The sequence below is a fragment of the Macaca mulatta genome, chromosome 4 (genome assembly GCF_049350105.2).
Source record: "Macaca mulatta isolate MMU2019108-1 chromosome 4, T2T-MMU8v2.0, whole genome shotgun sequence".
NCBI classification, from domain to species: domain Eukaryota; kingdom Metazoa; phylum Chordata; class Mammalia; order Primates; family Cercopithecidae; genus Macaca; species Macaca mulatta.
In genome coordinates this window covers 86,496,528-86,509,863 of record NC_133409.1, presented here as the reverse complement: position 1 = coordinate 86,509,863, position 13,336 = coordinate 86,496,528, and positions in this window count along the sequence as shown.

Sequence of the window (13,336 nt, the reverse complement as noted above, 5' to 3'; positions counted from 1 at the left end):
TCATCATCACTGGCCATCAGAGAAATGCAAATCAAAACCACAATGAGATACCATCTCACACCAGTTAGAATGGCAATCATTAAAAAGTCAGGAAACAACAGGTGCTGGAGAGGATGTGGAGAAATAGGAACACTTTTACACTGTTGGTGGGATTGTAAACTAGTTCAACCATTATGGAAAACAGTATGGCGATTCCTCAAGGATCTAGAACTAGATGTACCATATGACCCAGCCATCCCATTACTGGGTATATACCCAAAGGATTATAAATTATGCTGCTATAAAGACACATGCACACGTATGTTTATTGCAGCACTATTCACAATAGCAAAGACTTGGAATCAACCCAAATGTCCATCAGTGACAGATTGGATTAAGAAAATGTGGCACATATACACCATGGAATACTATGCAGCCATAAAAAAGGATGAGTTTGAGTCCTTTGTAGGGACTTGGATGCAGCTGGAATCCATCATTCTTAGCAAACTATCACAAGAACAGAAAACCAAACACCGCATGTTCTCACTCATAGGTGGGAACTGAACAATGAGATCACTCGGACTCAGGAAGGGGAACATCACACACCGGGGCCTATCATGGGGAGGGGGGAGGGGGGAGGGATTGCATTGGGAGTTATACCTGATGTAAATGACGAGTTGATGGGTGCAGCACAGCAACATGGCACAAGTATACATATGTAACAAACCTGCACGTTATGCACATGTACCCTACAACTTAAAGTATAATAATAATAAATAAATTTAAAAAAAAAAAAAAAAGAAAAAAAAAGAAAAACTTATTCTGATACTTGTTAAAGGCAGTAAGGAAAACCTTTTTCAAGGGACTACTGCAATGGGGCTTTGCAATAGGGGAGAAAGATTGAGCTTAACTCCAAATACAACAAGGAAAAGTGAGGATTTACACCCAGGTGGCAGGGAGAGGGGAGCAGATGTCAGGGGGTGGAGAATTACTATGAGAAGACATCAAGGCTAGGAGGCTAAACTGGCCAACAAGATTCCTGATGAAGACAGGCCTAGGTGATCAGATGCCACCTGGGAGATGAGAAATTTGATCAGACACTGAAGGTGATCAAATATCAAGGATGGGGGAAATCTGGCTAAACTGACTTAGCAGCATTCTCTCTAAAATTGGGCAATGCAAACATAGACACAGAAGTCCAAATGTTGACGCTTAGTTGAGAAGAAGGCTTAGTGGAGCCTGACTACAATTTGGTCAAGAAGAGAGTCTTTGTCATTTGTGACCAGGAAGGTAGAAGCCTCTAGAGATAAGGGTCTGTTTCTGACAAGATAGGACAGAGACCATCCACAAAGACAGACAAGTTATGCAAGAATACAGGAAGACTCAGGCAGAGTAGAAGAAAAAGATGCTGTGATTGAGGGGTGTGAACAGAGTGGGAGTTTGGAACAGAGGAGGAGTAGAGGATGGGAGAGCTAGACCTGAAACTTGGAGAAGCATGAGCTTTTACCCAAAAGTAATGGCAGTGAGTGAAGAGGACATAAAACCCATCTCCAAACTCTGAGGTTCATAGAACATGTGGGAGTTCCTCCAGGTGAAGTCATGTCCTCCTAGGAGAGCAGGTTTCAGTTGAGATAGGAAGTAAAGAGCACTACAAAGAGGACTTGAGAAGGTAGGGTAATTGGTACATCATGAAACGGGCCTTATAGAGGTTGTAGCAGAAAAGTATAGAAAATCAATGAGAATTAGGCAAGAAAAATTCAAGAAACACTCTTAAGGAGAGATTCTGGGAAAGAATCACTATGGGGTGCCTACATGTTGGGCAATGACTAGGGATAGCAGAGATCCTTATCAGGCTATAAGAATGGCACAACCATCTGGACTCAGCGGCTCCCTGGAACACCAATGACCTGCACTTGAACTGATTGTTCCCAGGAAAAGGTGTCATCTAAGGAGCACAGAGACAAACACCAAGCCTGTTTTAAAGTCAAAAAGGAATGGAGATCTTATGAGATATCAGTGAGTTCTATATCCATTTGGTTCTGTTCCTCAATGAGAAACAAGGTTTCAGATCTAGCTGAAGTGGGAACATCTCGTGTCCATATTTACCTTGAAACTGTCTACTCCCATTCTTAGCTCTGCCACCACATCATCTTGAGAACATATTTTTTTTCTTTGGGTCCAATTGGTGCCTTTTATCTCCTAGACAATGGTTCTTTATATGTGCTGCATCACTTTTTTGCTCAGATACAAGAGGTTTATTGAACTCACAATCCATTTTTTTTTACTTAATTTTCATGCAAACGGTCAGTGTCAGGTTTTTTGATACAGAAAAAGTTTGTATGTCATTTGCATCTCATTAGTAATTGTCAAGTAAGAATCTCCCTTCTAATAGAGTCACATTGTAAGTTAATTAACATAAGTTAATCAAAACAATTATGTGTTGGCTATACTAACTCTTTTATCTGGTCTTGCTTCCATCTTTATTTCTACATTGACATTTTCTTAGATGTTCAGACCTCCTTCTGTAGCCTATAATAATGTAAATATGTTAAATGGAATTGTGGGGACCTCAGCAGTACAGGTTTAAAAAATATTCCCAGTAAGCATGACTTGAGCTTGTGCCTGGTTACTGAACAGTCTCTAAAACTTGATGCTTCTCAATGTTATATCTATTCAAGGCCAGTAGTAGCACAGAAGCTCTCTTGGGTGTCCCTAGGACACATCGAAGGGCTATTTCAAACAGTGTCCAAAATTTTGACTAAGATACTTTCGATGTATTATGTTTTAACTTGATGCTTTTCTTCAATTTATCACTAATATAATAGTAAAACATCCAATTATAATACAGAGAATAAGGATGTAATTTTATGCAGGGTATTTAAAGCATTTTTATTAAGTTGCAATTAGTAGCTCATAGTTGTTTTAATCATAGAAGGGGAATTAATCTTTAAGAGAACTGAGGCAAGAGCCCAGACTCTAGGCTTGCTGATGTTCTGTCTGATTTCAATATTTTTGGAGATACTGCCTTGCATACAGACAATTCAAATATGTGATTAAAATAATCCAGCTGGGCATGGCTATGCTACCGCTATGACTATATGATGGCATGGACACTAGATACAAGTATAAAAGTGGTGAAGTGCACAGGCTCAGGAATCAGACTGCCTGGCTTCAGATCCTGGCTCTGTCTTCCTAGCTGTGTGATGCTGAACATGTCAATGTCACTCAACATTTCTGAGAAATGTAGCTAACAATAGTTTCTACCTCATGGGGTTATTGTGAGGATTAAGTGAGATTGCACATGCATAGCATTTAGCACAAGATTTGGCACTTCATAAATCCAAAGGATTACAGTAAGTAGCCAAAAGTAACCATGAATTGTTTGTTTGTTTGAGACAGAGTTTCACTCTTGTTGCCCAGGCTGGAGTGCAATGGCATAATCTCCACTAACTGCAACCTCTGCCTCCAGGGTTCGAGTGATTCTCTAGCTTCGGCCTCCCGATTAGCTGGGATTACAGGCACATCACCACCATGCCAGGCTAATTTTTGTATTTTTGGTAGAGACGGAGTTTCACCATGTTGGCCAGGCTGCTCTCCAACTCCTGACCTCAGGTGATCCGCCCGCCTCAGCCTCCCAAAGTACTGGTATTATAGGCATGAGCGACCGCGCCCGGCCAACCATGAATTCTTTTTAAAATGCAATATGAGACAGAGATAATAATCAATGTAGGCCTTCTTTTCTTGGCCAGCTCAAAATCATAATTTCACTAATGTTTTCTGCTAACTTTGGATTTTGAAAATTTTCAGATTAATAGAAAAGTTGAAGGAATAGTAGCCTGTGTACCCTCGTCTAGACTCATCAACTGTTAGTCTTCTGCTACATTTACTTCCTCTCTGTTTCTACATAGGCAGGGACACACACACTCTCAGAAACTTAAAGTTCTGAAAAGTACCTCATTTGTCTCTCTTTATCTGACTATTCCCATTTGCCCCTTATCATGTTCTAACAACGTGGCCTGTTTTCATTTTCTTAACCCTTTGAACATAAGTTGCAGGTATTTTACTTTTCAGCATGCAATTCCTTAGAACAAGGACATTTTCTTTCACAAACATAATATTATCACACACCAGGAAATATATAATTCCATAATGCTATCTCATGTCCAGTACATATTCAAACCATATTCAAATTTTTCTAATTGCCTCAAACATATTTTCTAGTTGTTTGGTTGTTGCCATTGTTTTTTCTGTCTAGAATCCAAATCTTGCATTGCATTTGGTCACTTTTAACCTACATCCCAGTTTAGGCCTGTTAACTTGTAGAATGCCTCACATTTTAGATTTGTCTAGCTTTCCCCTTATAATTTCTTTCAACGTGTTTTCCTTTGCCCTATATTTCTGGAAACTTAAGCCTAGAAGCATAATTAGATTTAAATTTTTTCTTAGCAAGGACACACCATAGATATAGACTTCATCTTGCATCATATCAGGAGGACATAATGTAAGGCAGTCCCACTATGAGTGATGCTAAATTTAATCTTTCCATTGTAAAAGAACACTTATTCATTTGAAATCAGTAAGTAATCTGTTGGGTGATACTTTGACATCCAATAAACATCCTGTTCCTCTCAACTTTTATATCAATGGTTTTAGCTTTGTGGAAGTTATCAGTATCAAAATTGATTCACTTAAGTCATATTCTTTCAAAATGCAGCTGAGAAACTATGAAGAAGGAGCCCTCACACATCTATATCTGTAATAGAAATTATTGCAAGAAATTCCTCAAACCCACACTATTCCAGATAAGCCACTTGCAAAGGATACTCGCCTAACAATGGCTGTCTCCAGTAATACACCAGTGCCAACTCTTGCAACAAGCCTCTGTAGCCAATGGATTTGTTTCAAAGCTGCTTACATGGATGTTTCCTTTTTTTTTTTTTCATTTAAAAGCATCCCCTTGCCCCAGCCTCTTTGTATGTGCCTATGGTGAATTGCATTCTGAATGGCAATTTCTTCCTATTCCCAAGTAAATTCTTTATTTTGGAGAGTCAGTCTCTCTGTTGCCTATTTTAGATTGACAGCTTTCATTGATGACCATTGCCTGAATCAATTATTACGTTGTAGGCAATGCGAGTGCTTTTAGTTTTCCATTTGAGAGACCGAATAGGTCAGTTAAAAAAGAGTAGAGACAGGGGCTTAAAGGGAAGAAGAATATCTAAAAGTTGACAGAAATCACCAAGGGCTCAGAGATTGTGTTCCTACACCATGTGTAAAAAATGATCTCATTTTATAAGTATATATGTTTGTTGGCTGGATTTCATAAAATAAGCATTTATTCATTTCAACTATTATTTAATAGTGGCTGTATTGCCAGAAATTACACTAGAAATACAGAGATAAGACATGCAGTTCCTACTCACAAAGAGCTTCCTAATAGAGAATTAAGGGTACTAAGATGTTATAAACACTTGATAGAATAACTATAGGATCACAGAGAGGGGCAGGTGGAGGATGGAAAAGGGTGGCTCTAAGATGTGAATAATCAGTTCTACCTGAGTAAGAAAGCTGGTCAGGAATGGGTTCATGGCGGTGATATTTGGGCTGAGCCTGGAAGCAGGTTAGCTACTCACTCAATGGACAAGAGAGAGAAGGGTGCTGAGTGAATAAAGACATGGACACCTGCCATTGCCTTTCAATTGTCTTCATCCTTATATCATCATGGTCCCCTAGACCTAAAGTGGTCATTCTTATAAGGATTCCTAAATCATTTCTTTCCTTTGTGTGGGATCCTCCAATCAACAGACGTGTGGTTTGTTTGGGTTATTTATCCCTGCTCTCTAAGTGGTAATTTGGCTCTAGGTCTGGATGTTATGGTAAAGCAAGCTACAATAAATTATGATTTGATTTGGCTGTGAGTGACAGAAAACCCAAACATCGGTAGCTCAAACATGTTGATTCTCTCTGACTCTCTGTGTTTCTCTCTCTCTTCTCTCAAGTATGGAAGTAAACAACCTAAGGCTAACATAGTACTTCACATCTCAGGCTTCTCAATCTTGTTTCTCCAACTGAAAGTCTGAGATGACTGCTCCAGTTTAAGCCAACATGTCCTCTTTTCAGCCAGCAGGAAGGAGGAAAGGGACAGCAAAGGGCATACTTTTGCTTTAAGGACACTTCTTGAAAGTTATACGTATTATTTCTATTTACACTTCATTGGTCATAACTAAAAGGCATGGCCACGTCTAGCTGCAAAGAAGGTTGAGAAATGTAGCTAAAATACAGTTATTTTGCTACAGAAGGGGAGAGGTTTAGGAAACATCCATCAGACTTGGCTATGTCTGTTCACAGGTGGCTAAGAGGGTCACTGAGGAGCAGTTAGTGGAAAACAAAAAGGAGACTCTCCAGGCATTGGGGATGGCATGCGTTAATATTTAGAAAGATGAAAATAGACCATATTTTTAGGAAAAGATAAGGGGAAATTGAGAATTAAAACAGGCAGATTAAATACTTTTCAAAACCTCAAGAAAATTTATTTGTTTGGCCTTCTCTGAAGGTGGTAGTCCCAAAGTGAAGAAAGCGTAAGTTTTGAACCTATTAACGAAAAATCAGCTGGGCGTGGTGGCTCATGCCTATAATCCCAGCACTTTGGGAGGCCGAGGCGGGTGGATCACCTGAGGTTCAGGAGTTCAAGACCAGCCTGGCCAACATGGTGAAACCCCATCTCTATTAAAAATATAAAAGTTAGCTGGGCATGGTGGCACATGCCCGTAATCCAAGATACTCAGGAGGCCAAGGCAGGAGAATAGCTTGAACCTGGGAGGTGGAGGTTAGCCTGGGTGACAGAGCAAGACTTCGTCTCCAAAAATAAAAAAAATAAAAAAATTTTTTAAAAAGCCTATAGTAGTAACCTGTCAGATATCCAGATTATTGACTTTATTAGAACTTTGTTGGAATATATTACCAACACTTCATTCATTCATTTTTTTATTCGATAAACACATATCATGTACCAGGCACTAAATTGGGTCAGGGGATGCAATCGTGAACACAGCAGAACAGTGGACCCAGACTGCACGGTACTTATATGAGACAAATTTGAATCAAATATTCACATGAATAAACCTAAGCCTGCAATTGTGATAAGTGCTACAAGAAAGGAGATAAAGTATAATATTAAAAGGGTATTTCCCTAGTCAGGGAAGTCAGAGAAATGTCCCCACGAGAGGTGATGCTTGGGCTGAGGTCAGAAGGAGAAGTAGAATGAACTAAGTGAAGGGGTGGGTGGCTAGTGGTGAGAGAGTTTAAATGTTCCTGACAGCGGAGGGAGAACTGAGCAACAGTTCCCATAACAACGTAACAACATGAGGCCTGGGACAAAGTGCAAAGCACCACCAATAGTTCGCCACTTTTCATGTAAGCAAGAGGTGAAATAATATACATGTCTGTTCATTTCTGCAAAACCCACAAAACCAGAAAAATAATGAGACTGGTCACTTACAACGAATAAGCAGGAATGGATGGAAAGAATGGGGCAGATGGAAACAGAGTAGAAGGGATATGGGGGAGTGATATGTCTCTGAGTATAACTATTGTATAGTTTTGACTTTCAGTACTATGTCAGTGGCATGTATTTCCAAAGCAAATAATTTAAATTAGCCAAGATGTGGGCAAAGATGGACCCAAAATGAAATAACAGGCCAGATGCAGTGGCTCACCCCTGTAATATTAATGCTTTGTGAAGCGAAGCCAGAAGAATCACTTGAGGTCAGAAGTTCAAGATCAGCTTGGCCAACATAGTGAGACCCTGTCTCTATAAATGATTTTTAAAAATTAGTCAGGTAGGGCCAGGTGCAGTGGCTCACGCCTGTAATTCCAGCACTTTGGGAGGCCGAGGTAGGCGGATCACGAGGTCAGGAGATCGAGACCATACTGGCTAACACCGTGAAACCCCATCTCTACTAAAAATACAAAAAAATTAGCTGGGTGTGGTGGTGGGTGCCTGTAATCCCAGCTACTCGGGAGGCTGAGGCAGGAGAATGGCGTAAACCCGGGAGGCAGAGCTTGCAGTGAGCCGAGATAATGCCACTGCACTCCAGCCTGGGCGACAGAGCGAGACTCCATCTCAAAAAAAAAAAAATTAGCCAGGTAGGTTGGGCGCGGTGGCTCACGCCTGTAATCCCAGCACTTTGGGAGGCTGGGACAGGTGGATGACTTGAGGTCAGGAGTTCGAGACCAGCCTGGCCAACATGGTGAAACCCCATCTCTACTAAAAATACAAAAATTAGCTGGGTCTGGTAATGTGCGCCTGTAATCCCAGCTACTCAGGAGGCCGAGGCATGAGAGTCGCTTGAATCCAGTAGGTGGAAGTTGCAGTGAGCCGAGATTGCACCACTGTACTCCAGCCTGGGCAACAAAGTGAGACTCAGTCTCAAAAAAATTAGCCAGGTATGGCGGCATGCACCTGTAGTACTAGCTACTCAAGAAGCTGAGGTGGAAGGATCATTTGAGCTCAGGAGTTTGAGGCTGCAGTGAGCAATGCATGGGCTACTGCACGCTGGCCTGGAGTAAGACCTGTCTCTAAAAATATAGATAGATACAGATACACACACACACACACACACACACACACACACACACACACACATACCATAAGAACCCACCTGTGTTACAAATGAATAACATGCTGACATAGATGAGAAGGAAAAGAACTAACTCGCAGTGGTATGGGTTAGCAATTGTGAAACTAAGCATTCTGGAATTGGGTAAATAACTGAATATATGTGAATAATGAGAGCTAGGTTTCTCATTGTCCGAGCAAGGGTTACAAATAAAGAGGAACGTTGGGGCCGGGCGCGGTGGCTCAAGCCTGTAATCCCAGCACTTTGGGAGGCCGAGACGGGCGGATCACAAGGTCAGGAGATCGAGACCATCCTGGCTAACACGGTGAAACCCCGTCTCTACTAAAAAATACAAAAAACTAGCCGGGCGAGGTGGCGGGCGCCTGTAGTCCCAGCTACTCGGGAGGCTGAGGCAGGAGAATGGCGGGAACCCGGGAGGTGGAGCTTGCAGTGAGCTGAGATCCGGCCACTTCACTCCAGCCTGGGGGATAGAGCGAGACTCCGTCTCAAAAAAAAAAAAAAAAAAAAGAGGAACGTTGAATAAACCCTGTGATTTTGGATTGTAATCAGAGGTATCAGTATGAATTCATTATTGTATACACACAAACAACACACCCACAGATACAGAAATAGAGATATGTATATTTGTATGCATTCACATATTTCCTAGCTATCTGCTGAACCTGGAAACAATGACACCTCCGTAGTTTCAAGAGTCCTTAGTGCTCAGATCTTGGTTTCTAAATACCATTCTCTAATTAAAGGTATTGGAGTCCCTCGATTTCCAGGGCTAGTTCAGGAAAAATACAAGTTGAACCCGGAGCATCTTATGGTGCCAGAAAAAATGCGGTGTTCAAAAAATTAGGCCAGGCATGGTGGCTCACGCCTATAATCCTAGCACTTTGGGAGGCCAAGGTGGGCAGATCACTTGAGGTCAAGAGTTCGAGACCAGACTGGCCAACATGGCAAAACCCTGTCTCTACTGAAAAAAAAAAAAAAAAAAAAAAAAACAACGAAAATTAGCAGGGCATGGTGGCAGGCACCTGTAATCCCAGCTAGTCGGGAGGCTGAGGCAGGAGAATAGCTTGAACCTGGGAAGCGGAGGCTGCAGTGAGCTGAGATCACGCCGTTGCACTCCAGCCTGGGTGACAGATGGCCAACATGGCGAAACCCTGGCTCTACTAAAAATAAAAATAAAAAAAAATCCCAGCTGCTCGGGAGGCTGAGGCAGGAAAATCACTTGAACCCGGGAGGCGGAGGTTGCAGTGAGCCGAGATCGTGCCACTGCACTCCAGTTTGGGCGACAGAGTGGGACTCTGTCTCCAAAAAAAAAAAAAAACTTATGGGGACATGAAAGGACACAGGAGCAGTTCCAATGGCCAAATCTGGGACAAGTTGAAAAAAGTAATAATGAATAATCATTTCATGAAATGGTAATGAATGATAATAACCCATCAATAATAAATATCTATGAGTCTATATGGATGTAAATAAATAAATAAATAAATAAATAAATAAATAAATAAATGGAGGAAAAGGGACAGCTCTTCCTTTCAGAAGAATTCCATTAATAAGTGTAGAAAGAGACAAACACCAAAGGCATAATAGTTCCAAGCAAGAAGCATCAATGGATGATACAGCTAATGGGTAAAATATGATGAAAAACAGAATATTTATATATTTCTAGGGTTATCTTGCTACAAGACACTCAGCAAAATATTCTGTTTTTCAAAGGGAAAAATACTAACCTTACCGTGAAGGAACCTGGTAGACATCACCTTAGTCAAGTGACGAAAGTTAACATCACAAGTAACAAGACAAATTGACATTATGTGTTTCCTGATAGGATGCACTGAGGTGGAGAAGAGCACTGCATCATGTCTGTGGTATTCTTTCCAAAAACGCATTATCAGAATTTAGTCACAAAGAAAATTCAGAAAAGTTCAAGTTAAGGTTCATTCTAAATAACTCTCCAGTGCTCTTCAAGTGTCAAAGTCATGAATGTTAAAGAAGAATGGAGGAACCATCCCAAATTAAAGGAAACTAAGAAGACATGACAAATTAATGCAATGTGGGATCTTGTTTCAAAAGGAAAAAAAGAACCCAACTAGTGGCACAATTAATACAATATAAATAAGGTTTTTAGATTAGATAACAGTACTGTATCAAATTTAATTTCCTGGTGTTTATAATTATAATGTGGTTAAAATAGTTAACATTTGGAGAAGCTGAGTAAAGGATATATGGGAACTCTTTGTATCACTTTTGTTATCTTTTATTCTAAGTCTGAAATTATTTTTAAATTATTTTAAAATGTAAAGTTTAAAATAATGCAAAAGGCCAGGTGTGGTGGCTCATGACTGTAATCCCAACACTTTGGGAGGCCAAGACAAGTGGATCTCTTGAGGTCAGGAGTTCGAGACCAGCCTGGCCAACATGGTGAAACCCCATCTCTACGAAAAATACAAAAAAATTAGCTGGGCATTTAGCCTATAGTCCCAGCTATAGTCCCAGCTACTCGGGAGGCTGAGGCAGGAGAACTGCTTGAACCCGAGAGGCAGAGGTTGCTGTTAGCAAGATCACACCACTGATCTCCAGCCTGGACGATGGAGTGAGACTGAATCTCTAAAAATAAAATAAAATAATGCAAAAGACTTGTAATGAACTGTTCTGTCATTCAAATACAGCAAGCTTGTCAAAAAGCAGTCTTGAGAAGTAGGTAGGGCTACACCATGAAGGCACTTGGTAGCCACGTTAAAGGATTTCGGCCTTATATCTTAGGAGCAATGAGAAACCACTGGAGAAGAGGTTGGGGCATGGGGTCAGTATATCTGTGAGGTTTCCAACAGGAAAGAGATGGCATGCTCAAAATAGATGATTTGAGGAAGATTTGTTTACATAGAGATTGTGTAAATGATGCTCCTGACTATGTAAAGGATACTCCTGACTTCTAAATCCTGACATTATCATCAAAAATAGGAAGTTTTCTAAGCTTACAGTTGTAGTAACACTGACATTTTCATTTGAGAACACTCAGGCATAATTTGAGGAATCGATGCCGACAATTCTAGTGCCTCCTGAAAGATGTAAAAGATTTTTGTTGTCATGTTTTGCTATGAGGAAATATGTAGAATAGGCACATGATGTTTTATTGATTTTATTCATTACTGTTGCTAGTTTCTGGAATCTTGCCAGAAGGCTCCTCTAGGTTCTACAGGTGTTTTGTGTGTGTGCTGGGTGCTGGCTCCTATGGTTCCTTATGGATGTTTTCAAAAAAGCTACACCACTTGACTTCTCTCTTGTGACTCTTCCTACCATCATTTATTACTACTTCCAAGTGCTGAAAGTTTTGCTTTCCTAGTGCTCATAGCTCTGGGAGCCAACCTTAAATGGTCTAGGAGTTTTTATAATTAGTAGCCCCACTGAGCAATCTGACTGCCTTCATGAGGACTACATGAGTCATCTACTTTTATAAGTAGGGTATGAATATTCATTCAGATCATCTCTCAGCTTCCCACAGCTGTTCCTCTGACCCTAAACCAAAATCCCAAACAAATTCACCTTCCTGCTTTCTCCAGCCTTGTTCTTTTTCTTCCTAAGACAGATCTACAGTCTCTTTTGCTGGACTATCAGCCCTAAAGTTTCCATCATTAGTTCTTGCAGGGACTCTTATGCCCCAGGGTTCCTAAGGGAAGTTTTGCATATTAAAATTCCTACTATAACCCTAATTGCTACATTCTTGGTTTTCAAAAATAGGTGGTTCTCAAAATTAGAACTTTTCAGCTGAGTAATCCTCACTTTACAAATACACATTTAAGAAATTGTAATGTCTTTTAAAAGTCTATTTCTTCTGGAATATGATTGAAATTGGCCTGCAAGATCAAATTAGATATACACAGGGGCAAGATATATTTTCATTTATTAATTCCATAGGAATTAACAGAGGTTACAGTGAGCCGAGATCATGCCATTGCACTCCAGCCTGGGCGACAGAGTGAGTTTCTGTCCCAAACAACAACAAAAATTTAGTTATGGAAACTTCCTTTTTCAGCTAACATTTTTATAATGAAAAGGACTAATTTGAAATATATTTTTATGCCTCTTGAAGTACGCAAGTCTCTGGCTTTTTCTGAAAATCTGGATGCTGCATAAGGACATACACAGAACGTGTTGGCCAAATGTGACAACACAGATGGGGCAGTGTGTGGCCCATGTAGAGGTCAGCTTTTACTTTCTGCCTTTTCCACTTTTCAGTTCATAGGTTTTCTATATTCCTTTGTCAATGTCTGTTGGTTTAGGTTCCTTGGGCAAACACTTCCCAACTATCTTAGCTTATTTTTTTTTTCCAGTGGCATTTTAGGGGAAGAAAGTGAAATTGCAAGAATTAAAAGAAAAATGTTAACTTCAGTTGCCAGTGACTAATTAGGGGACTAAAAATGAGGAGTTTCCATTGGACTTCATCTAGAAGTTTGATTCTTAGTCTGTTTTCTAGTGGCTTCCTTAGTAAATTAAGCCTCCTCACTCTATCTGTTGGAAGAAGTAGTAATGGTATTAAACATTAATCTAAGAAATATGTAATGGGGCCGGGCGCAGTGGCTCAAGCCTGTAATCCCAGCACTTTGGGAGGCCGAGACGGGCGGATCACAAGGTCAGGAGATCGAGACCATCCTGGCTAACACAGTGAAACCCCGTCTCTACTAAAAAATACAAAAAACTAGCCGGGCGAGGTGGCGGGCGCCTGT